The sequence below is a fragment of the Pinus tabuliformis genome, chromosome 2_2, assembly GCF_031772625.1.
Source record: "Pinus tabuliformis cultivar Carrire ecotype Pingquan chromosome 2_2, CPIR1, whole genome shotgun sequence".
In the NCBI taxonomy this organism is placed as follows: domain Eukaryota; kingdom Viridiplantae; phylum Streptophyta; class Pinopsida; order Pinales; family Pinaceae; genus Pinus; species Pinus tabuliformis.
In genome coordinates, this window is record NC_142300.1 from 137,621,496 (window position 1) to 137,649,385 (window position 27,890).

The window sequence follows — 27,890 nt, forward strand, 5'->3', positions numbered from 1 at the left end:
TAATAAGCGAGTACCAGGTGAAGAATGAACAAATTTTCATTGAGAAGATGCAGGCACTGAAAGAAAGGGATACTATCCAAGCGCAGAGCTCCCATTTGGCGGCCACGTTTGCAGAGGCTTGCAGAATGGTGCGAGAGTTGCACATACCTAAGGAACTACAACTAAAAGCCAAGATCCAGAAACTAGCTGCAGGCATCCGAGAGGCAAAGGTAGAAGTTGCGAGAGTTCAATTTAAAATCAACATGAAAATCACAGAGCTGCAACTCAAATCAAAGCCTTTGACTCTGCTCAAGGTTAGGGAACAATGTGGAGCCGCCATCAAGGAAGGGATGGCTACTGTGGATGCTGCAGTCGTTGAATGCAAAACCTTGTTTGAATAGGTGATGGAGTTGGTGACGACCCTATAAGAATACCCCAACCTACAAATATTGAATACAGAGATCCAAGAGCTCCAAAATTAGTATAATGAGGTTAGGGCAATGACGTGCTTAATTGCTACTGTGCAGTGCCTTACCAAGTTGCAAGAGGGAAAGCAGCTTCTCGCACAAGTGGAAGCAGCTCAAAAAAAAGAGGTAGTGCTTAAGGCCAGGTTGGTTCCTTGGTTGGAAGAAGCCTACCAAGTCTCAACCAACATTTAGGAGAAGCTGACGAACTTGTAGCTAACACAACAAAAGATCAAGCTGGCCGACGAAGGACCAGCTATGGAGCAACTAGTCGAACAACTGAATCAGACAGCTACAAAGAGCGCTACCAAGGTATAACTTGTGCAAGTGAAGATGGGGGATATTCGTAGTAAGATAACTACACCAGAGAAGTGAATCGAGGGCGAGTCATGACCTTTTTTTTGGGGGCCTATTGGGATAGGGTCCCATGGATCAATTTTGGGCTAAAAACCAAAGTTTTGTCGTAAATTTTGATAAAAAGATGTAAAGTCTCCACGAATTTTCGATGCAGAGAGTGTAGTTAGTTAGGAGTCAAAAAGGGTTTCTAACCTCATTTACATAAAGTTGAGTTGGTTTTTGATATCTACCCATGGTCCGCAGACGATGGGTTTGTATAAATAGGTGTGTCTTAATGAGTCTAAGGTAGATAGGTGTCTATGTCTATGGGTATTGTTGTAGGGAAAAGTATCCGATTCGGATGACCCTATCCCACTCTAAGGGTGATAGTACCTCAGCAACAACTGTAAAGAAAACTACTTAAGGTTTACTTCTTTATGAAAGCAAGAGAGAATGAAGAAATGCACTAACCGTTGTCTTGCGCTTAATGTCGAATCCAAACTCTTCTCTTTGCTTGCTTGCTCCTAGCTCCTTGCTCTTTTGCTGGCCCAGCTACAATGAGATCCTGCAAAATAACAAAGAAGGAAACTACAAGAAGCATGCAATCATAACTGATTCAAGGATTAGCATAAATCAAATATACAACTATCACAATACATCATTGAAACAAGTGCATATAGAAGAACCTCAATAGCTTTTATTAATGGAAGAAGTAAAGTTCTGAGAGTGTTACAACCATTGAAGGCCCCAATCCAGCAACACCTCCCAGCAAAAATAATTTCTCCTCTTCACCTCCTTCAAGCAATCACCCAATAGCTCTATAGTGAAACCAACAGCATATCATTACTTTGCACAAAATTCCAGCCTCCTGAGCTCATAGGAGAGAGCTCAATATATAGATGAATTGAGAAAGGATGAGTCAGCTTGCAACTGATGTGTAGCTGCCTTGTGTCCTCTCTCTCTTCAGTTGATCTTCAGTTCTTGAGTCCACTTGGAGAACTTTGCTTCCACTTGGAGAAACAGAGCCTCTGACTCATCACAAGGCGAAATCCCTGATCCAAGTGTCATTTTTGGAAGATTCCAGAGCAATGACTCAGTGTGCCACTTGTCCCATCTCGCTCAGCGCAGGTGGCCTTTGTTCTACCTGCTTTGCAACGCAGGTACACCATGGAGGAGTTGAGTTTCAGCGCAGAAGCCTAGTGGAGCACCTGCTTTGATTTCAGGATTGCTTGTTTTTGAGTGTTTTCAGGTGGAGAACTGATCTGAGAGCTGTTGGTTTGCTGACCTTGTTCCTCTAGGGGTAGGAACATCATGTTTAGGGACTTTGGATCCCTTGGATTATTGACAATTCATGCCTGATGCTGCAAGGCACAAAATTGTCTATAACAGATGCCCCCTAAAGTATGAGGTCGTTTATCGGGTGAAATGCTTTATTAGGAGGATCCGAAGTTCATTCAATCTGCTGAGAAGTGTCCTGTAATAAGATACAATACAATACATTATTTTTCATTCTTTTTCATGATCTAGCTGAGGCGGGCATTCCCATGCTCAGCTTTATAAGTTCATTTTGGTACATAGCACAGACGATCGTCTGATGATAGACTGATAATTCTCTGCTGAAATTATCATCCTTTGAGAAGGATGATCATCTGCTGCAATGATGTACATATCAAATGTCTTTATATCCTGAATATATATCGCAGCCCGGATGGATGAAACTAGATCCGGGGTCTACAATCTCTTCCGATCTTCACTCGATGTACATGTCGATCCATGTGAGAATTTCTTGAAGTCGAACATGGAAAGACATCGCTTGATTACCGATCAATGATGTAAACCGTTAACAAGCGCGAGAGGAATCACCGATAAGGATGATGACCCTCAAGGTACAACAGTACAATTCACATGGTGGGAATAAAGGACTTGGCATCGACCACCATGCAAAATCCTCTGGTCGAAGGTCATTGATGTATACCTGTCGCCGGAAGTGAGAAACTTGCCATTGAGGCATGCAAGCTTCAAAGTACTGAAGGGGGTGTTCCTAGATCAACTCCTTGGATAATGAGCTGATGTCGACAAGGAGCGATCCGTCAAAGGAGGGCCTTAATGAATCCCACATCATTGACACGAAACTGAGCTAGTGATTGTGATGAGGTGAAAACAAACTGTGATGTATGATTCAGGGTGGCGGTCATGAAATGGATGAAGGACAATGTATGGCAGTGGATGGGACACGGTTGACTCTTTGCAGAACGACATCTCTTGAACATATAACGACACTGATGTGATGGATCGGTAGCATTACCCCAACTATGGATGGTGTGGCGAGGACCATGGTGATGAGACCGGTGAATGAAACAACCCAACCCGATGTGATACGGAGGACAAAGTGTCATGTTCAAGAGCGACTTGCTACCATTAAAGCTGTGAGGTTCTCCCAATTTTTCCCCAGTCATTGCTGACCAGTACCTCTTTATTTTTATCAAGCTTGAGGAGGATAACATATGCTTGTTCTATAACCTTCCCTTCGGGCAAGCCCATCGCTATGTTTTAACGAGCCTAGCGATAGGGAAACTCGTTCTCGTCTAAAGACAAGTTTTTCGCTATTTAATGAATTTTAACGAGTCTAACGACAAGGATAACTCGGTCCTTTTCATTTTTAGAGAGTCTGAAAAGGTACATAAAGTCAACTCCAGAATTCCTTTTTCGTCATCTAATCCCTTAAGTCCGAAAAAGTATAAAACAATACAGAAGGGATGAATTTTCGATTGCTTTAACGAGCCGAACAAAACAAGCGCTCGATCTTTTTGTGCAATAATCCCTCAGGTCCAAAAAGATTAAAATCTAGAGGAGGGATAGCTCTTCCGGTCATTTAACGAGCTGGAAGGCCAAAACTCGGCAAACTTTTCATATTTTACGAGTCAGGAGAAAAGAGCTCAAAGAAGACTCATCTTTTGAGGAACGAGTGATAAACAGGGATAGCAGTAGATTCCAGGTACAGGTTGGAATTTTCCAATCACGGCAGTGTCACAAGGATGGCTAAGTGAAATCACTCTTCGCAGCTGTTCCTCAAAATGGGTAAACAAACATATGGAGATGAACGATTGGCCAAATGAACAGATGGAGGTGAGACTGCAAGAACACGACCAAGGGCTTTAATATGGCTATCAAAGGTTACATTTACCACGGTTATTTACCGGTTCATTTTTTCTGGGTGAGCTTGAACTCTAGGGGAAGATTGCTCACAACTTATGTTTATTTTTTAACGAGCATGAACTATGTGCTAAAACTGCTCGGATCTTGCGTTTATTTTTTAACGAGCATGAACTGTGTGCTAAAACTGCTCGAATCTTGCGTTTATTTTTTAACGAGCATGAACTGTGTGCTAAAACTGCTCGAATATACTAGTCATAATACAAGAAACGCCTCAGGTGAGATAGCTATTTTTTAAGGAGCTTTATCTCACGAAGCTATGCTCCTATTTGGCAAGTTTTGACTTTTGCCCCACATCCTTTCTTTATGCAAGCTGGAAACGGCTAATCCTACGAGTTTAACGGATTAGACCTACAGGTTTAAAGGGAGGACCTAAAAATTTAAAAAATAAATAGTCGTCCCGTGCTTGCACTCCAAAAGGTTTGCATGCCCCCAGGTATAAAGTATAATTTCGAGGCACTGCCTCTTTCTTATTATCCGAAAAATGGTTTTATTTGCTGCCGCAAACTGAACTCTCTTTTCGGCGATGTCTATCATTAGGTTGCTAAGGATGGTGACTACTTGTTGCAGCAATTTCATCTCTTTCTTTGGAGGCTGCCCCTACTTATCCTTCAAAACATATGTTTTAATGGGTGAGGCTTGCCTTCAAAGATGGTGGCTACTTGCTGCCACAAATGGATCTCCTTCCTCAGGAGAGCCTACTTACCTAGACAAGGGGAGCGAGAAGCTGATTATCTCACTCACATAACTTTGACAAAAGAATCTTATTCTAGAACAACCCTCTCTTCCTTCCTTCGGACGGGATACGGACTAGTCATATTCTTCTGCGGAAATCAACTTTATACCCAAGGTTTCCTCTGCCCAAGGCAGGCCAGGGTGCATGCCCCCTGGGTCCCAGTTACATCTTTCCGAATCACTCGCATTCATCGGGAAGTAGAACCGGGGGTGGAGGCATTCCTTGAGTGAATAAACCGTTAAGGGATGGTATTTGACTATTTGCGATGCGTGATCCTGGAAATGAAAGTTGGTCTACGAGCTTGACCATTCTTCCTTCGTGCGGAAAACACATAACTCTGAAGAGTGAGGACACTATTGCCTCCATGCAATATATATAGTCTCGTCCAAGGAGTAAGTTATACACCAAGGGTCCTTGGACGACCATGACGTTCATATGAATTGTCTTCCCCTTCAATGTAACGGGAACATTGGGGAGAATCCCTAACGGGCGACTGGTTCCTTTATCAAAACCTGATAGATTTCTCATCTCAGGTAAAAGCACCGGGGAACCCAGTGCTTTCCAAGCAATAGAGGAAAGGATACTCACAGAAGCCCCTTCATCAATGATAGTTCCAGCCATCACCATTCTATAGATTTGGACAATGATTCTGAATGGTATACTGGCTGGTAACCGGGGTCTGCCTAGTTGATTCCAATCAAAGGATACAACTAGGTTGCTTGGTGGTGGGACCGAATACACGGCCGGATACGACCCTGACGATGTTCCTTCCTGCGATAAAGGAATGGGCGCATTGCCCTAATGCTCATCAGAGTCTGTGTTGATGAAAAGAATCTGGATGGTGTCATCCTTATTCTCTTCAGTGAGGGTGTCATTTGAAGATGAATCTTCAACGACGGTGTCATTTGAGGATGAAACCTCTGAAGGAAGAACCGGGTCAACTGCCGTTTCGACCTTTAGACTTTCGTCTGGTCTGGATTCAGTAGGTTCATTCTCAATGACGGACACTTCAGCTGACCACTTGAGCGGGCCAGCTGGATTTTCAACTATCGAGGGATTAGGCACGAGTTTTTGGTATCCAGGCAGAAGTCGTAACGGTGATACCGGACGATCTTCCAAAACTCTCTTCGCCTCATCTAAGAATGGACATCGGTGGATGGCGTGATCGCCTTCACACAACATACAGGGTGATCTTGGTCTCCCTTTCGTCCTTCACTCTCGCTAGTTGATGGACTGCAATCAACATGACTACCAGAGGTTGATGCTACCGGATTGTGCAACCTGGGGGACCAGTCCCTTAGTATCCGGGGAATACAAGGACAATCGCGGTGGAAGTGGGTCCCTTTGCAAATGACACATGGCGATTTAGGCCCGGTCGGTGGAGTGTGTGGATTTTTGTCAAATGTCTTTTGCTTGCCCCCAGTCGCCTTCGCCATAGGCCCCTTCTGCTTCTTTTCTCTCTTCTTCTTTTCCTTCTTCTCCATGGGAGGCTGACTTTTGCCGGCTCTACCCTGCGAAGATGAAGGATCAGAGGAAGAATTGTAAGAGGTGGAATGCTGGTGGGTAGCTCGAGACTGGTCTGACTGTTGATTCGACTGCTCAGGATTAGTGGCGATTTGAACTACATTAGTTGAAAAGAGCCATACAGGTAGGCCAATTGTCAATCCTGGAAGTGACAATGTGGCCATATGAGGCGCACCAACATCTCCCCAAGAGGAGAAGGGATTGGGACTCCCACCAAGGTGACTTCCTTGGTTGGTGGGCTCCATACTTGTCAACTGAAAGATCAACGTGGGAATAACAGGTGATTATGTTCCGATTAAAATAAATTTTATTTACGACGCTTTAGACACAACTTTGCTTTTTCATGTTTTAAGAGTCGAGAAAAAGCTAAAGATGACTCTAGTCTCCTTCGATGTTTTAATGAGCCCGAAGTGACAAATGCTCGGATGGACTTTTTCAGTTATAGAGTTTGAAAAAGGCCAAAAGAAACTACTCTGGAGTTCTAGGCAGAGGGTGTGCCAAACTTTTCGCGAAACCACAGAATACGTTTTACGGTACGGGTGGTCGATCTTCGTGAATGTTGTGTTCACGGCATCGCGATCAGTAGGGCGGCCGACACGGCTTCCTATGGATAAAGGCTTTGTTCCTATAGGGGTCTCCCAATATATACGCGACGGTACGTGGGAGCACAAGTCCGTATTAGTGCCACCGACTCTCAGGAGGAATCACCCACCTTCGTAGAGATCGACAGTCACTACGTTTAACGACGCCGGAACACGTCTCTACCTAGACCTCTATGTGTTTGCGTTATGTTTCAAAGCGTTGTTATGTAAATTGAATTTATTTTAATGTTGATCTTGCTTAGCAGTTTGCCTTTAAGGATCACCACGAGATGTATGTAACAAATTCCTGAATGCAGTCTAAGATGAGAAGCAAACTTTTCAATCTTTCAACTTTTCAATCTTAACTACTGAGGAGAAGAAAGGCAAATCTTTTCACACAGATCATAGAGCACACACTAATGCAAAATTTCCTAAATCAGCATGCAAACAGTCAAATGCAAAATGCACAATGCATGTATTTTCTTTTCCCTTTCTTAATGTTGATGTATTACAAAAAGAAAGTTGTTATATAACTTTGATTTCGATTTAAAGCGAAAGTAAACAAGCTAGTCCAAAATCAAAAGACACCTTAAGATTTACTTGTTTAATCACTGGAAATACATGAAATCAAACCATAATGACGAAAGTAAAAAGACTAATCAGCTATGGACAGCAAACAAGCTAACTCTTTAGACCAGCGAAATGCCTAACACAGGTTCAGATCTAAGAGGCCAAAGCAAGACTAGTTCACTTTCGTTATGGGAAATTGTAAGTGATGTAAGAAATACAAAAGAACAAGTACAATTTCGTTATATAACAGAGGCGGAATGATGGCAAGTAAGGTTGGTTTCAGAATAGGTACAAGACTGGTAACTGGCTGCAAAATCTATAGTGAAAACAGGCAAGAAAAAGGGAGGAAACCCCAAATGCACAAGGCAAAATTGGGCCAACGCAGGTGCTGCACAGCCAGTCTGGCTCTCAGCGCAGGTAGCCCCTTCGGGACCTGCGTTGCAAAGCAGGTAGCCTATGTACTACCTGCTTTGGAAAATGAAAGTTGCGTTTTCACAGTTTCCGGGTCACAATTTTCTCAAAAATTCACAGTTTTTGCTCAAATCAGAAGCTATCAGTCAAGCACACACTAAGGGATGACAAGGAAGATGAAAAGCTATCACTAAGAGCTTACAAGGATCCTTGTAGATCAGCTCTTCAAATCATGAACATGCTCAGAAATGAGCTAGAGTAGCTGCCCTCTACTTCGCTTTTGATATAGTCAAAAGCTTTTCGATTTGGTATTCTTTTGTTCAGGAAATGAATAGCAAAATACTACAAACAATCAAACAGATACGATCCCCAGTGGAGTCGCCAGTTTTTTGTAGGGAAAAGTATCCGATTCGGATGACCCTATCCCACTCTAAGGGTGATAGTACCTCAGCAACAACTGTAAAGAAAACTACTTAAGGTTTACTTCTTTATGAAAGCAAGAGAGAATGAAGAAATGCACTAACCGTTGTCTTGCGCTTAATGTCGAATCCAAACTCTTCTCTTTGCTTGCTTGCTCCCAGCTCCTTGCTCTTTTGCTGGCCCAGCTACAATGAGATCCTGCAAAATAACAAAGAAGGAAACTACAAGAAGCATGCAATCATAACTGATTCAAGGATTAGCATAAATCAAATATACAATTATCACAATACATCATTGAAACAAGTGCATATAGAAGAAACTCAATAGCTTTTATTAATGGAAGAAGTAAAGTTCTGAGAGTGTTACAACCATTGAAGGCCCCAATCCAGCAACACCTCCCAGCAGAAAGAATTTCTCCTCTTCACCTCCTTCAAGCAATCACCCAATAGCTCTATAGTGAAACCAACAGCATATCGTTACTTTGCACAAAATTCTAGCCTCCTGAGCTCATAGGAGAGAGCTCAATATATAGATGAATTGAGAAAGGATGAGTCAGCTTGCAACTGATGTGTAGCTGCCTTGTGTCCTCTCTCTCTTCAGTTGATCTTTAGTTCTTGAGTCCACTTGGAGAACTTTGCTTCCACTTGGAGAAACAGAGCCTCTGACTCATCACAAGGCGAAATCCCTGATCCAAGTGTCATTTTTGGAAGATTCCAGAGCAATGACTCAGTGTGCCACTTGTCCCATCTCGCTCAGCGCAGGTGGCCTTTGTTCTACCTGCTTTGCAACGCAGGTACACCATGGAGGAGTTGAGTTTCAGCGCAGAAGCCTAGTGGAGCACCTGCTTTGATTTCAGGATTGCTTGTTTTTGAGTGTTTTCAGGTGGAGAACTGATCTGAGAGCTGTTGGTTTGCTGACCTTGTTCCTCTAGGGGTAGGAACATCATGTTTAGGGACTTTGGATCCCTTGGATTATTGACAATTCATGCCTGATGCTGCAAGGCACAAAATTGTCTATAACAGGTATGATGACTAGAGTCTTAGAAAGATAACACAGAGAAGTAAGTCTTAGAGGAGGAAAAGGCTCTATAGACGAGCGCACAAAGGCCTAGGGTAGTGTCCATAGCTAAGTGCATGGACCTTTGCAGCTAAGTGCATAGGGAAGTTTTGAGCTATAGCCTTATATTGAAGATTAATAAAGAAGACTGTTGGAAAAATTCATGTGTTTACATCTTTACTTCTGTTTTTTATGCTTACGATATATGTCGTGATCAAAGAATGTCTTTATGAATTAATAATGTATTGATGCGCATATATGTTGGATGAATCTCTTTAATTGAACACAGTGCATGTTAAGTATTTACATGAAGGTTATAATATTTTTTGTTAATTTGATTAAGCACTTAAGAAAATCTGTGTGGATTTCGATCTGAGGCTAGTCTATGATGTGCGTAAGTAGATAACCTATCTATTAAAGGTTTGTAGAAGCCAATCATAGACCTTCACGGAGGGATAGGGACCATTTGAAGGAAATTACAGTGCCAAGACTGAAGGGCTTAGAGATATGCACAAAGGCAGATCTAGGACATAAAAGTACATCACACTAATCTCTGGGTGTAGAAACTTGGTTCGAACTTCCCCCCATAGTGCTTTGGGTGACACTTCAATCCATGCTACACGGGTTGATGCTAGAAGGGTGGTTAGTGTAGGGTTTTGTTTAGCAAAACTAACTCTAAACCTAGTTTAGGACCCACTAATCCAACATAATCAAAGAAAACCTCCTAAATGGGTCTTTCCTTGAATATCCCAAACTCATTTCCATTTTCTCCCAGTAACCTTCCGACCAATATTTGACATGAAGAAGGGCTTCCAAGAATGAAAAGGTGATATTTTGATTGCAATTTTTTTATGGACAAAGTAATATTCCTCTAACAAATTTAATTATTTATCTAAATTGCATCTATTTGGAATTCAAATAAGGGGAAATCAAAGTTAACTTATACCTTGAAAAATGATGTTGATGATGCCCATTAATAGGTGTATTAGATGGGTCACAATGCCATCATCCAACTTATTAAATTATATTTTTCTCACATTTATCTACAAATTTCGTTATATTATGCTTAGTGTGAGAGTAAAATATGTGTTTCTATGTCATGTACCCTAATGTGTGTTAAATTCATGAATTGGAGCAATTTTGAGTTGATTTGAGTGCATGAACTTAGAGTAGACAAGAAAGAGATATTCTAGAAGATTTTCCACCTCAAATCCTCCAATTAGTCAAATATCCCCACTGTATCTCTCATCAACTCGGTGCCATTGATAGCCAAGTAGGCATAGTTCATCAGTAGTCAAGTCAGTATAAGTCAAAGAAGATCTAGATTCACCTATTCTCAAGTGAGGGAGTGAAATATCCCTATTTCCTAGGGACATGTTGGAAGCTCCATTTTTTTTATAAACAAGCTAAGGAATTGTTTAGGGTTCAAAGTTTTATTGTAGCAAAGAGGCCATTGAGCTAAGAATTGTTGATTGTTATTTTGATGATGTATTTGACAATTTTGGAATGATGATGAGAAGTTCTGTTTTGATCCAACACTGAGTTGGCTTAGAGGGCTGAAGCTCCTGGGTTAGGGCCCAAACCTAGTAGCAGAGGCCCCTCTCATGTATCTATATTCCTTTTAGCCTAGTGTTGATTAGTTGCTAAATTTTATTCATGTTTCTTTTAGTTTGGAAGATTGATTAGTTGTTTCTTAATCATGTTTCTTTTAACTCAAAAGATTAATTAGTTGCTGCAGTTCAGTAGAGTAAAATTCATGAAAATGTATGTGACTGTGACCTCTATCTCATTTCCCTCATGGGAGCATGATTAGAAGACCCCACCATCACAACCCAAAAACAAAATGTGATTTCATGTTCATTGCATAGATCAAGTTTTAGCATTGGTTAGATAGTTTGTTTATGATTTCTTGGAAAGATTTGCTTTTGGTATCTTGCTTCACACATTATTGTAGCTTAGAAGGTAGATAATTGCATAGATCAAGTCCTTAGCATTAGTTATAAAGTTTTCCAAATTTATTTCATGTTTTCCACATTTACTTGTAATGTTTTGCAAATGAAAAGAGGAACAGGTGCATGTGTTTTTGTAGGGATGTTGGATTTGTAGGCAAGGGAACCTTTCATCAACTCCATCTTGGTCCTTTTAACTCCCTTTTGATGCATTCCAAACCATTTTCTAGATCTTTGTTTTCAGTCACCGTGAGCAGCAATATTAACCCAAATTTGGCCTTCTTGAAGTGATGGGCTTGGCTAGGGGTGTTTATCACCTTCCCTACATTTTTTACAACCTTCATCCAACCTTCCAACACTTCATCTAACTATTCTTATCCTCTAAACCCTCTTGGCGAACTTCGTGTAGCATTTTAGGACATCCTGTAGCAGTACATGAATCCTGTAGCAACATCTTGTAGCACACCTCCAGTAGTCTGTTTTGACGTGCAATGATAACCTAGCTTATTTTAGGAGTAGTTTGACCCTCAAATTGGGCTCCATGACCATAAGTGCCACCTAGACCAGTCCCTTCAGTGCTTTTCCTTTCTCGCAAAATCAAATAGCATTAGATCTTTCATTCCGAATTTAGCAATTAGGACATTATTTACTCTACACGTGTGAATTAGATAGTCAATTAATTAATTCTTGAATTATGAATTGGTAGGATAATCTTCTATCCTCAAGCAACCCTGATATCTAGAAGATTGAGTGAAAGCTATAATAGTTTCCTTTATGCAAATTAACAAAAGTCTTGTGTTCTTTCATAGCATTTACAAGTTGATGGAATTTACAATTTTGACTTGAAAAGCATTTACTTTCTATTCACTAGGATTGGCCTTCAAATTCTACTTTCAATAGTTAATCTCCTCTTAGCTCAAGTAGAGGAATGGTCTTAGAACCCTAATTATTAAGTGACTTAGTTGAGGGTGGCATGAGTCGAATGCATCTAGTGTGTATATAACACTATCACCTCGAAGTTGGTATGAAACCCAAATTTAATAAAGTAAAGTTAAATTGCCTCTGGAAGTTGCATCACTCTTAGTGCAATACTAGAGCTCACCAAATGCTCGTCCAAAGTTACCATTGGTTTAAGGTGCCTTGATCGTTGTTGGAAGTTGTTGAAATATTTGGAAATTGTTTCCATCATTTCCTTCCTTTGTCATGCAAGTGATTCCTTAAACAAAAACTTGATAGGATCTCATGCTTTATCATCTCTCCTTTATTCTACCATGGGAGGCAACTTGGTTAGGTGATAATGATTATTTCCAAGTTAAACTATCTTGAGACCCAACTATCTATACCTTATCCTCATTAAGGACATGCATCGAGACACAAAGGGGAGAAAATTTCTCTTATACCACTAATTTGAATTGTCCAAGGAATGAGATGAAAGGTTGAAAAGGAAATGAAAGTGTTATGTCCCTATAATACCAGTGTATTCCCTCATTGCTATTATCATTGTAGCCCCCTTATTGATATTTTTGTGCCCATGTAGTCCCCATATTGTTATTATTGTGCACCATAGAAGCCCACTATTTTTATTGTTGTGTTGTTACATTACTATTGTTATGTTGACTCTAATTATATTGTGACCCCTTAGACTCTTATATATAGAAAGGATGTTTTTTCATTTGAATCATCCAAGAATTATTCATTTGTGTAATGTAAAGGAAGTTTACCCCTTGAAGATTCTAATTTTGAAGTCGTTGATATATCTCTTCTTCTATCTTATGAGTTTGTTTCATAAGATTTGGTATCGTAGCTTTGGACTCTGAGGATTCACTGCTTCAAATAGGTCATCATGGAATTTTCACTATAAATATTTTTCTATGAATATTTAAAATCATAAATTGAAACCACATGGAGCATAAATTGTGATGAACCTCCTATATGAATTTCATATCTTGTCTCTCTATATTTTCCGAGATATGATATGAGGAAGTTAGGGTTTTTTCAGGCTCCAGAATTCCATCTCAAACAAGTGATCTTGGGAAATATTCATAATTTTGTCTCTGAACATTAGATTTAAATTTCATCAAAATTGACAAAAATAGGATGGGTTGAAGTTTCTTGGGTATAATGTTAAGGGCCAAAGGTCAAAACACTAACACGTGGCACTCCATACATTTTCTCTCTAATGAACGAGTCTATAATTAGGTCATCATGGGAGATTGAGCATAAATATTTATTGAAGAATCCAATCTTGATTAGAATTGTGGGGTTGGAAATAGGACTCATAGGGATATGACAAGACAAAATTGCAGACCTTTGAGATCCTAAATTATAGAGATACAACAGATTGAATGTCGAGCTCTTACAAAGAAAAAAAGAAGGTGTGTAGTTTTAAAAATTTGTAGAATTTTTGTTTGAAAAATTAGTTTGAAGCGATTGATAGGGAATAGCGAAGCATAATTATCATTAATTGATTCCCCAAAGAAAGAAAATGGAAACATCTAGTAAGCTACCTGAAATATCTGCTATGACACATGAATAAGAGGAAGAAATGCAACATGCTATATTAAAATTGCGAGACTAAGTGCAAAAAATTTCTATCTCAGAAAAAGCAATAGAAGCTAAGATCGATGGTATAAAAGAAAAACTAAAAGGAAACATGGAAGATTTTAAGAAAGGTTTGACAAATTTTCTACAAGAAATGCTTCCTATGGTGAAAAGGTAGTAGAGGAAACTCATGATGAGAACAAAAGAAATGCTAATCATGATTTCATAGACTCTAACATTAGATTGAAGACCCACTATATTCTAAAGATTGGTAAGAGGAAGTTCAATGGAAAGGATACCATAACATGGATACTATATATGGAGCAATACGTTGATCTCCATAATGTGTAAAACACACAAAAGGTACACATTGCCACTTTATATTTAGAATCCAATCAATTTGTATGGTATCAATGGATTTATCTCGTAAATAAATTGTCACTTGGTCAATTTTTATGGAGGAAATGATAGCACATTGATGAGCACCAGTATTGCAGCAAGAATGTTGCAACAACTGGGGTTACCAACTTTACTGTATCAACCCAGGGTTCGTATAAACTTCGAGGTGATAGTGTTTATACACAAGTAGATGCGAAGGGTCCACTCTTTTTCACCACTGACTAGTGATAGACCACTATGGTTTCTCAAACCAACCTTCTATTGATTCAGAAGAAGTTTGATTACCAATGAAGGAAGGAGAATTGTGCACTAATTAGGGGAATTGAAATATTTTCTATTGCAGTAAGGAAAGACTAAAATCAATAATTTAAACACACCACTTATCAAATTAATTGTTAAGATAGATCTTACTTCTTAAGAATTCTAAGCTAACATGTGTGTAATCCTAACTATCCTAGACATGTAATGTGAAATAACCAAACATTCTACTGTTGTGCATATGAATGAACACAATGACTCTTTTTTCCTTTTTTGGCCTTTTTTGTGAAAATGTGAATGCCAAATATTCTTGGTGATGTGGAAAGTGGGCTATGGATGGTGATGGAAGGTCAGATGGTTTGGGAGGCAAGTAGGGGTCTTCTCCTATCTTCCTGGATTCTTTTTCCATAATTGGCCTCAAAACAGACCACTACAAGTCATCCTATAGGATGTCCTTATGCTCCTACAAGATTTGTCCAAGAGAGATAAGAGTGATTTGGAAGGTGATATAGGGCTTAGGGAAGATGAATGATAGAATAAATAGGGCAAGGGAGTGGCTAGGACTTCTACAGAGCTCAAAACAGAATTTGTAAGATGGTTAGATTTACTCAGCAAACCTGGAAAGTTGTTCTTATGGAATGATGAATTTGTTGAGGGACTTGGTGGATTTTGGCGATCATGAATGGATGAGATTGGGATAGGGTTTTTAGCATGAGATCTTCCTACAATATTTAAAATTATACAATACATACATTACTGGCATTTATCCATGAATCATATCAAACAAGGAAGATTTCCAATCAACTTAAGAAAACATAATTTCATTAGTTAGTTTCCTATTTCATGCATGGAAATACTTGCAAAAGATTGTGAAACACCATGAGATCCAATACAAAGATGAAGATATCAGAAATGACTATTGAAACCTATCTTTGAAAACTGAAAAGATGCTGGCCTAAGTAGCAAAAAACCTTAAATTCCATAAGAAAATAGAATTTTGTATTTTTGGGGCTAAATAGGAGTTTTTACTCAAACCATTGTCCCTGAAGCGAGGAGTGAGGAAAAATCCACCTACTATTAGCCTTTTTGGTATTCCTTTACCTCTCTAAACTACTGCCGAAGCTATGCACAAATGGAAGCAAACTAATCAAATTTACCACTACTTGCAATGAAACAATGCTAAAATCAATTCAACACTTAATCTATGAAATAACCTAAACATACAAGTCCAAGAAGAGGAGCCTCTGTTGCTAGGGTTGGGACCTAACCCAATAGCTTCAACCCTTTGAGTCAACTTAGTGCTGGATCAAGGAAATTCTCATTTTCATTATCATATCAGAAAAATTACATAACAATATTTTGTCACAAAGCTTGAACACGAGAATGATTAGTGCTCTTACATAAAATAACTGAATCCTAATGAGGCCCTAGGTCTCCTTATTTATACCACTGAAGTCTCCAACAACTTCCTTAAATCTAGGGAGGCTTGGCTCCCAAACTCAAGATTAACTGGCTCTTAACTGTCACTCGCTCAGCTTCTCATGATCTCCGTGACTCGACTGCTTGCAACTCTGAGGTAGTGTGATTTGATTGAGGAATATTCAAATGAGTGAGGATTTTAATGAGGAGGATATATCTCCTATAATATCTCCTCCTTATCTCATTCAAGTTTCTGCCCTTAATTAGCCAAAATTTCTATGATTTTCTCTTAAAAACCTACAATCAATGCACATTAGACAACTAGACATACATCTTACTTTTACTCATCTCATTAAGAAAAATATAATTAAAACATGTAAAGAATTATGAGAAGGGTTGATTTTAATAACCTTGGAGGTGATTCTTCCCTTTCTCTGCCTTCAAATGTAGACCTCTATTCTTCCTTTTGTTCTATCACCTCTTTCCCATTCTCCTTCTCATCCTTGTATATATCTTTCTCTTCTTCCTCTAGTTCCTCACTCTGCTCATCTGTCTCATCTTTTGTTTCTTCTTCTATCTCTTCTTCATTTTCCTCTTCCTTTTCTTCATCTTTTTCCTCCTATATTTCCTCTTCATTTTCTCCCTCTGTTTATTCATCCCTCTCACTAGCAGTGGGGCTTTTGCCACATTCAAGAGCTTGAATTTATACGTCTGCTTGCATGTCTCTGAAACTTTTCCATGTAATAGGGAGTCTTAGGTTCTGTAGAGCATCTTCTAGAATGATGGTATAGTTGCTAATGTTTTCCCTCCTGCACTTTTATGCTCATATCTATCAGAGATTGAAGAAGAAAGTAGGGTATACTTAACATGTTTTGAGGAGGTGTGTCTGCTTCAAATATCAGTTCTTGGAGGAGTCTGAAATGGTATCCATACACCATACTATATCTCCCTTCACATGATATATACTTAATGGGGTGTGTTGTAGCGGCTACAACCACCCTCCAAAATTTTTCCTTATCCTGTTTTGGAGCATACCTACCAACCTTCATAGTAGCTTGCCTTTCTTCATCAAGTCCTCAAGCTTCAATGTCTTTCTTGCCTCAAGGGAAGCTTGTCAATCATAATTTGATCTTTTCCCTTCATAGGCTACTCACCCAGATTTGGTCCATCTGCAGGATGAGCAACTTCCTAGTGAAATTTTCACATTTCTGGAGTGAAACCAACCTTCCCTCTAGGAATTGCGCAATTCCCTTTGACATCTTGTCGGGATATAGGATTGCACAATCCTGCCAGCCAACCCTCCACGTAGGATTTGCACAATTTTTTCCATCAACAGGCTGTTCAATCTAGGATTTACGTAAATTTGGGTAGTAGTTAGCTGCTTTTCCTAGAAATTAAGCAATCCCCTTGGGTAGTCAACCTAGCTTCTAGTTAAAAATGCACATTTTTCTACAGCAATCGAGGAATTGGTTGCATGTGTAGCTAAGTTGACTGGTTCCCTCTAGGATCAAGAAAAATAGACTTGCATGCATAGGTTGCTTCTCCCAAGGCAGCATGCAAAGGCATCCCTTATTTCAGGGATCTATTTTTAGAAGTTTGAGGTTACATGCAAGGAGTAATTATGAAACATCCCACCAAATGTCACTTCCCCTAGATTTCTATCATGCACATCAAAACCTTGATGTTATCAAAACTCATCATCTAGATGCTGCAGAGCTCATTCCTCATATCAAACTTCTAGCTCTGACATCCCACATCACATTTAGGAGTAGTTGACACATTCAACTCAGCTATTTTGGGGTAAGCTCACTTCCCATGCCTTTTGCTGCATTTCTGTCGCTTTTTGGTTTTTTGCTTGTATGAGTATGTTTGCTTGATTTCTTTGAACGCTTGCTGTCATTTACATGGATACTAACTTGTCCTCACCCAGTTTCAATTTCCATTATTATCTCACAATTGTCACATGCATGAAACTATTTTACACATACGTTCACCCAACTGGCAAACGACCTCACCCACATGCATGTTGATCTGTTTGCAAAATCCTTCATTCATGTTTTGCATGCATTGTTTATCACTTCTTCTATCACTTAGTGTCACCATGCATTTCATCGACTTACTTTCTTTCAGTTTCCTATTAGCGAGTCGGTCCAATGTCATCATCTCTACCTTCACCAAGGCTGCATTGTGCAATATGGAGAAGGAAGGCTCACCTTCCTCTCCAGATTTGTGCATTCTAGCCTAGCACTGACCTCTCGGACTTAATTGCACATTTTTGGAGGTCAGTTGCTGTTGTAGAAATTCCCACCTGTAGATCACCTGATAATGCAATATACTAAAGCAAAATACTTGATCTACTTCTACAACCAATTTAGTGGAAGCTTAATCGAACATGAGCAACATCAATAAGAACACATATAACTAATAAGAAGGAATCAATCACACATAACACAGAAGAAATATCCAGGGGAAAGCACCAGCCTAAAACCCCATCTCTATATTATCATACAAGTGGAAATATGACCAGTATTACAAAAGGAATCAGATCAAAAGCAATCCTTCTCTCTCTGCAATACCTCTACTACTCATAAATAGTTAAAGGCCTCTATCTAACCTTTGGTCTACCCTCCAAGCCTTCTATTTCTTTGCAAAATTCTAATTGGGATCCAGTGTAGCCACTTGTGTGAATTGGCCTCTTCACACACTCACTAACCTTTGATCCAATTGCGTAGTATTGAAGGAGATAAATCCTCATCATGGATGAGCTTCCTTTATAGGAAAAATATTCATCCAACTAATAGTACATTGTCCCTTCTCTGATCTCAACTGGGTCTCTATTTGAACTTGCATGCATGAGTTATCCATGAGTGAATACTCAGTTATCTGAAACACAATAGTTACATGCATGTAAGCCTAATTGAACTCTCATTAATTTAACAAACTGTTAAATTAATCTAACTGGACTTGACTCAGTTAACTAAGCCAACTAATTACAACTCATCCTTATCTCTTTAAGTGATGAATAAATTCCTCAATTAATAGATAAACTGTTGCATGTCCTCACGTAGACTTCAAGTTTGTCTTTTCTTAACTAATTAATTCAAGATGAATTAATTAATTAATTTACAAACTGCCATTAATATCAAATTCAAATTTTACTTCCTATTTTAGTCCACGGACTGACTAAAATTAGGAATCCATCCTGAACTGCTAAAAATAGAGTGCTATTTTTAGCACTTCCATTTTTCATTCCCTGTTGCCCAATCCAGCACTGGTACCCAAACTGCTATTTTTAGCACTTCTATTTTTAGCATTTCTTGTTGCCATTTTCAACACTCCCTCTCAACAAGAAAGGCTTCCTCTCAAACTTGATCCTGTACCTTTGCAATTTTCTACATGCAACACTTCTACCAAGTGTGGTTGCTCCAGCAACTCTCGGAAAAAAAACTGCCAACTGACCTCTCTGTTGGGCTAGAAACATACTCTAATGCTAAATCTCTACCTACTGCTGACAAGTTCCCTCTCTGACCTCTATGCTACTGCAACATCTCCATGCATCTCGCACCGTTGCACACCTCTCTATGCCATCCTACACTAGTGCAACACACTTTTACCTCTCGCATTGTTGCAACCTACTAGCTCTATGTTCTCTTGGGATTCCTACACTGTAGCTCTCTCTACCACTCCATCTACATCTATCTCTACCTAATCAGAAAGTTCTGCTACTCCTCATCAGGGCTCATGTAGCAAAGTCAAATAAAAAAGGTTGGGTACCTCAAGGATCCTGCCCCTCCTCCTTGAGACAATCAGTCCACATCGCCCCACCTCCTACCTGGAGGTATGGCTGCATGTGATCCCTCTGCCCACCTGGCTCGAAGTTTCCCCCTATTGGAGGTCTCTACATAAGTAAATGTCTCTACTCAATGTCCATTCAGCTTCCCCTATTGTGGTTGTGCCATAACCTCCTGAATCTATTGCACCAATCATGGCTCCTCCATAATTGTCTGAGACTTCTTTTGGTGTTGTATGTTGAGAGGTAATGTACTCCCCCTCTCAAGCACCAAGTCTCCATCAGTTGCCTTACTTCTTAAGGCTTTTCATGCACCTTGAACCTCAAGAGAATGCAGGTTCTTAACCTGTGAACCAATCTGCTTCACCTGTCTAGTGATGATGTGTCTAAGGAAAACCTTTCCCTTACTAAAGACTACATCATAACCTTTGTCTTCTAGCATCACGATTGACACCAAGTTTCTCTTCAGTCCTGGTACATAGTTGACATTGGTCAAGGTAAGGTGAGCTCCATGCTCCCTCTGAAAAATAATCATGCCTACACTTGAGACACTATACTTTTCATCATTACCCATCGCTATGAGTATCTAGAGACCTTTATCCTCCAAAAAACTGAACAAACTCTTGTCACCAGTCATGTGGAAAGAAGCTCCATTGTGAAGAAACCAACCACTTCCCACCATGCATGAAACCATGCATGCAAATTGTGTGAAATCCAACTCGAACTATGAAGCAATTGCCTCACCTTCAGATCCTTCCCCGAATCCTTTCATTGATTTCCTCAGTAGACATTTGTAGCAAAATGGCCCACCTCATGACAATGAAAGCATCGCACTTTTTATTTGTAAAACTTCTTCCCGCCATGGGAGGAACTGCATTTGGAAAGAGAAACCTTCTCCTTCCCCTTTTTCGCCTTACTCTTCATCCTCCATGGATGAAGAACTATCTCTGGTGCTTCTTCTTATCTCCTTCTGCATCAAATCCGACCAAAGTATTTCCCAATCTGGCAGTTTCTCTCTTGCATTAACCAAGTCCTAGTAGCTATGCCAGCTCTTAAGAAGACTGAGGAGTGCAAGACTCACCATGTCAATATCAACTATCACGATCCCTACACTTCCAAGCTCATCCCTGCATGTGGTGAGCTTGTTCAGATACATAGAGATCATGCCACCCTTTTCACACTTTATCTTTCAAAGTTTGTCCTTCAGTGCTAGCTTCCATTGATCACTATTATTCTGATATAGATCTTTCAATGTTTTCCACATTGAAAACAGTGTCTCCTTCCCATGTAGACTCGAGACTATGTGATCTAAAACTCCCTCTAGAAGGATTCTCCTTGCTCTAGCCACACATTTCTTCCATTCAACCAACTTAGTAGCACCAGTTGGCTTGAGGACTTCTTGATCAATGAAGCCCTTTAGACCGTTATCCTCTAATACTACTTCCATGCGATCCTTCCAGACTATATAATTCGAACTGCCATCAAGGGCATATTCGAGTCTCAAACCATAGAACTCCATAGGTGAAATAGAGATGTCATAAGAACTCAATTTCTATATTCAAGAATCACAAACTTCAACTTCTCCCTTCTTGTATACTATTCTTCCTTGATCACCTGTGCTCCGATACCATGTAGAAATTCCCACCTGTACATCACCTGATAATGCAATATACTAAAGAAAAATACTTGATCTACTTCTACAACCAATTTAGCAGAAGCTTAATCGAACATGAACACCATCAATAAGAACACATATAATTTATAAGAAGGAATCAATGACACATAACAGAAAAGAAATATCCAGGGAAAGCACCAGCCTAAAACCCCATCTCTACATTATCATACAAGTGGAAATATGACCAGTATTACAAAAAGAATCAGCTCAAAAGCTATCCTCTTTCTCTGCAATACCTCTGCTTCTCATAGATAGTCAAAGGCCTCTATCTAACCTCTGGTTTTCCCTCCAAGCCTCCTATTTCTTTGCACAATTCTGATTGGGGTCTAGTGCAGCCACTTGTGTGAATTGGCCTCATCACACACTCACTAACCTCTGATCCAACTGTGTAGTCCCGAAGGAGATAAATCCTCATCATGGATGAGCTTATTTATTAGGAAAAAATACTCATCCAACTGATAGTACACTATCTCTTCTCTGATCTCAACTGGGTCTCTATCTGAATTAACATGCATGATTTGTCCATGAGTGAATACTCAGTTATCTGAAATACAGTAGTTACATGCATGCAAGCATTAACTAACTGAACTCTCATTAATTTAACAAATTGTTAAATTAATCTAACTAGACTTGACTCATTTAACTGATTCAACTAATTACAACTCAATATTACAACTCATCCTTATCTCTTTAAATGATGGATAAATTCCTCAATTAATAGATAAATTGTTGCATGTCCTCACATAGACTTCAAGTTTGTTTTTCCTTAACTAATTAACTCAAGATGAATTAATTAATTAATTTACAAATTGTTGCTAATATCAAATTCGAATTTTACTTCCTATTTTAGTCCAAGGACTGACTAAAATTAGGAATCCATCCTGAACTTCTAAAAATATAATTCTATTTTTAGCACTTCCATTTTTCATTCCTTGTTGCCCAATCCAACACTGGTACCCAAACTGCTATTTTTAGTAGTGATATTTTTAGCACTTCTATTTTTAGCATTTCTTGTTGCCATTCTTAATAGCTGCTTGGCCCGAAACTTTGCGCAAATTTTTCCCTGGGACAATAGTTTTCCCAGCTGGAATTGGTCATTGCACAATCCCAATAGCTAACTACCCAAATGGATTGCATATTTTGTAGTTCTAGCAGTTAGTCAGTCTCCTAGCAATCCCGACTATGCCTTGTGCAGTCTTGGCAGTCGGTCTCCCGACCTCCTGGCTGAAATTGTGCAACCTTCATGATCATTCACCCAGGTATGTTGCAAGTCAGTTCTCATGTTCATTTTGGTTTTCGACTAATAGATTGCTTGCTATGAGTGTTGTGATGTCTCCAAGTATCATAAGTGTTTATCTTCCTCTTAGCCCTATAGGTACAATTGTTTCTAAGAGAGGAAACATGAAGACATTGTTCAAAGCATGCTCGGGGATGCAGTCGATCAAGTGTCCATGGGCTTACCTATTCACGAAGATATCAAGTTGTTCATGGACAAGGACATTAAGCAGTAGCATCACAGCGATCAACATCATGAACAATAGCTACCGAATGCATTGAACGCAACAAATGAAGCAAATGCAACGAATGCAAGAGGAAGGTTGTTAACAACATAGAGGTAGAGAAAAGTTGCAAGATCAAGTAAGTCCACTTATAATGAAAGAAACTTTGGAGACTAGGGCTATGAAGTGATGGTGCGACATAAAGATTGTGTGAAGGAAGAAGATGGAACAAAGAAGGAGTTGCATGTGTTGAAGTAGAAACTCAAGAAGAACATGAAGCTGCATAGACAGTCCAATGAGTTGCAGCAGGAACAAGAACATCAGTGGGCACAACATGCACTCACTGATGAAACTGCGCTAGTGCAAGTTAAGGATCTATCCTAGTAGCTAACACAAAGAAAACATGGTGAGTAGGGTTGTTGATCACATGCAAAGGATCCAGCAGCATGCATGTTGTTGAGCGCATGCATGCAATCCAACCCATTCAACACATCACCAAGGTGAAGATAAGAATCAAGTCCAACTGGGGTTGAACATGCACTTTGACAAGTTGATGTACATGACTACCAACAGACACTTGAATATCAGCACAAACACTTTGCATTCGTGTGTTTTCGGTTCAACCATACCCAAGAAGACCATGTGCATGCTAGCAAATGAGTTGGACGAAGGGACTAAACCAATGCAACAGTTGTAATGAAGGCAAGAGTTCGCTTCAACAAGATGTCATCATGAGGTGCATGCACACCATCACGGATGACCAAGCTTGGCATCAGCTCACCAGCTTCACCATCATAAGCATGTCAAAGAGTTGCTATCACCACAGCGGACCGAGTGTCAGTGATGTCTTGCAAGGCTTTCTCAAGCCATGTTTTGTCACATGAGTACATGTCCATTGTAAGGTTGAGTCATGTCAAGTGTAAGTTGAGTGTCAATAGTTGGATGTAATATTCAAAGAGTAGGTGAAGAGTCATGATGGTAGTTGAATTATCACAAAGGGGAATGCCAAGGGTCACTACACCCTTTGCTATAAATATTCCCTCATAGCTCATTGTATAGGCCTTCGGTCAGCCAAGCTTTTACTAAGGCTATCTTGAAGAAGGCTTGGACATTATTGTAACACATCTTGACTTTTCCACTACATGGAGCTAGTACATCTCTTAGGACGAGCAGGCAGATGTGGCTGTAACATTCCACTGATGGGGCTAGAAGGTTTACATGGTGTATTGTATGATTGTGACTTACACTTCTTTATATAATAAAAGTAAACACATTTTCATGCATATGTTGTTATTGTAGTTAGACTGCTCCGGTTGCCTTAATGATATATGTTGTTTAACTTAAGTACTTATATATGAATTGATTTGTATGCAATTATATGAATCTTGTTGTTAATGTGTTTCATATGTTGTTAATGTTGTCATCGTCCATGTTGACTGTTGTATTGGACATCAGACAGACCTTTCTTTGAACCTTGTTATATCAACCGTCACACTTGTCTCGGACTATTTGTGAGTGTTCTTCATGTTATCTTACCTTGTATGTTGTGGCTACCACGTTTGTGTTGACTGCTTTGCTAGAAGTTGTGCACACCCTTCATGTTGTGTTTTCCTAGCCGAGTTGGGATTGATCCCTTTCAACCTGGAACTCACCTTCCTCTCCCTTTGAAGTGTTGAAACCTCTCATACTCATTCCTTGACTCACTACATCAGTCAAACCCTTGCTACTGACAAAGTTATCTTACTTGCCTCTATCTAACATCACGGTTAAGGCATTACCTTACAACCCACTACTGGAACTCCTACACCAAACAGTCTGAGGTCTTATTGGGACTCCTTACCAAGGAGATCCCCTTGACATGTTGGTGGGTCCAACACCATCAACATTTCTAGCACTAGAAGGAGGGCCTTATGACAAGCAGTGTCCTCTCATCCAATTTTTAACTGATCTGAATTGGATCCATGAAAAATTATCAAAGTACCATGACTGTATCGAATCAGGACAGACTTCGAATTTATGAACAAAGAGTTATCAGGAAGACCTCGGGACAGTGGCAGTTTGCAGCCAGCAAGGAATGACGAGGAACTCGGTCAAAGCACGCTGAATAAGGCCCACAGAGACTCCATAGGAGGAAAAACTAGTAGCTGGGAAGTCCAGATTGGGAAATGGAAGCCATTTCTGATGCGCGATTAGCGTTTAGCACTAATCACACATCACTGGGAAAAACCCCTCGAGAAGGAAAAGGCCCCCAGTGCTCGGTCGCATGGGAAGCAGGGAAACCGTAGGGAAAGCGCTAAGGCGAAAGGCGGGTCCCGCGCTCCAAACCCGGAGGTATATTGGAGGCATCCTTAGGCGGTAAGTGGATTTGGCAGAAAACGAGCGATTCCATTCATCGCACGATGCATGTCTGGTGGATAAGAGAGAAAACCTCCTCTCATCACATGCTAACAGTTGAGTAAGTCAACAACGTGAAATGAGAGAACACCGTGGGATCTAGGGGCTCGATATCTGACGGCAGAGATTACGCTTGATGGAGAAACTAGATTTGACGGGGAAATTAAGTAGTGACACATAAAAGTTTGAAGTCAAATTTGACCACTGAGTTGGTGGATGAGTCATTCCACAATGTAACTGAAATATCAAATTGTTGTGGATGAGCTGGCGTAGTTCAAGAGAGGACAAGTGGCCACTCCCTGTGAGATGTTGGTGATGATGCAAAGGCAAGGAACTCTAAGAAAATAGCAATAGGTGATCTAAAAGGGTGGAAGAGGAAATGAATGGTCAAGGATAGATTGGCTTTAAGCCATGAATAGACAGAGAACAGAACATGAAGATAGAGAGAGTGAGAGTGAAGAAAAGATAGTGAAGCAAGAAGCAGAAAAGAGAGAGTCGAGCTACCTAAGGCAACATCGAACAGACAGAAGGCTTGAGAGGTTCATGAAAGTCCTGTGAGGATCTATCGAGAATTGAGTACCACATTGGGCTCCTCCCATTAAAAAGCAAAGAGGTCAAGATTTGGTAAGGAAAGAGTCTATGCACTCTAGTGGCTTGGGGAATCCAAAAACCACCTACCAAGCATTATCTGTTTTAGGAGACTCAAATTGAGCTCCTCACTGTAAATTTCTACTTTAAAGACACAATAAAATAAGGCCACCATTGAAAGCTGGACCGGAGATGTAGCCCTGGAGAATAAGGTGAACTCCTTATTAATTTGTTGTGTTCTTGTCTTTTCTTACTGTGTTTCTCTTACTGTTTTCCATTTTCTAGTGTCTATGTATTTTGCAATCTGATTGATCGGTTTCCTCTGATAACATGGACACACCAGCACATCAGTTTATAATAACTTCATTCAATAATTATTTAACTAATATTACTTGAGAGTGATTTTTAGATCAAGTGGTATCAGAGCTTTAGGTTGTTAATATTAGACAAGCTTGTGTTGGTTTAGCTATTGAATGCTAACTAGATCAAAGCTCAAATTAGGAGAAGGAGAGTTGGTTGAAACTAATCTTGAAATTGGGAGAGTCTATCCTTGGAAGACAATGTTAGAGGAAGGTTCTATGGGGCCAGACTCTCAATTCATAGATAGTTTCCTACCCATAAAGTCCATGGTAGAAGAAATGTATAGGGACTTTAGAAAACATAAGGATGAAGATTCATCAGGCTCTAAACGAGACAAAGGAGAATATGAGTCTCATTTCCATGACCACTCAAAAGGCAAAGGGAAATAGGAAAGCTTTATTACACCTCCTAATAGCCCTGAACACAAAAAGAAAGCATCTTTGATAAAACTAGATGTTAAATTTTATTTACCTATATATGATGGAGAGTTGAATGCAGAAAAGCTGGACAATTGGATTAGACAAATTGATGTGTATTGCAGAGTGCATAATATCGATTCAGACAAGAGAAAGATTCAGCTAGCAAGCCTACACCTTTTTGGCACTGCCTTGGTTTGGTGGGAAGGCAAGACCCAAGCTGACATGAAAAGACATGGTAAGACTATCTCTGTCTGGAGTGAATTTGTTCCTGCAATCAAAAAACAGTTCTATCCATAGAACCTACATGTAGCAAGCCATGATGAGTTGGAAAACTCTTTGATAGTTGAAAGGGAAAAGTGTGGAAGGGTACACTCAAGAATTTAGAAAGAGAGCATTGATTCTAGGAATCTCATTAGGCTCACCTGAGACTTTTTTGAAGTACATTGGTGGTCTACATAGCTACATGAGGCACACTATCCTCATGTTTAATCCCACTAGTATAGATGAGGTATCTGTACAAGCTACTCATCTAGAAGCTAGAGGAAAGAATGGAAGTCCAGAAGTTTGGGGATCATCCCAACCCACTGCAAGCAAGAATGAGGAGAAAAGAAAATAGAAATGGAAAGCAAGGAAGGCTAACACTGCACAGAAAAGTAAGGCTTCATGCACTCACTGTAAAAAGGATGGGCATGATGATGAGCAATGTTGGATTCTGCATCCGGAGCTGAGACCTAAAAGTTTGAGGGCAAGAAGAAGAAGATTGTTGCAGCTATTCAAAATTATTTGGGGTCATACTCAGGAGATGAAACAACCATTGCAGCCACAGGTATAAACGGTAAGAATTCTGAAGCATCTACTAGTAATTTTTCACAATCTACTATTGATGAAGAAAATGAGAGAAAAAGACATGAGCTTTTCCATATTCAAGTTATTTCCAAACATCAAAAGATTGATACTTTGTTTGACAGTGGCTCAAAAGTAAATTTAATTTCTGAAGCAATTGTAAAGCAGTTGGGATTAGTAACTACACCTCACAAGAAATCATACGCATTAGGATGGTTAAATGATAAAGCACAAATACAAGTGACTAGACAATGCAAACTCAAGTTTTCTTTTGGGTCAACATTTGTAGATGAGGTTGACTTAGACATAATTCCTTTGAATATATGTGGAATTGTTTTAGGAATTCCTTGCTTATATGACAGAAAAGCTATTTTCTATAGAGCTGAGAACAAGTATCTACTTGTTAAAGATGGAATCACATACTTTGTAAGAGCAGATGAAACGAATGATAAATTCATGCAAACAA

The 27,890-nt window shown here is 39.7% G+C and overlaps 1 pseudogene; it reads left to right on the forward strand.

The window, feature by feature from the left end:
- The first annotated feature begins 479 nt into the window (after window positions 1-479).
- Window positions 480-27,890, forward strand: part of LOC149191690 (protein BYPASS1-LIKE pseudogene) — a 96,628-nt pseudogene continuing 69,217 nt past the window's right edge.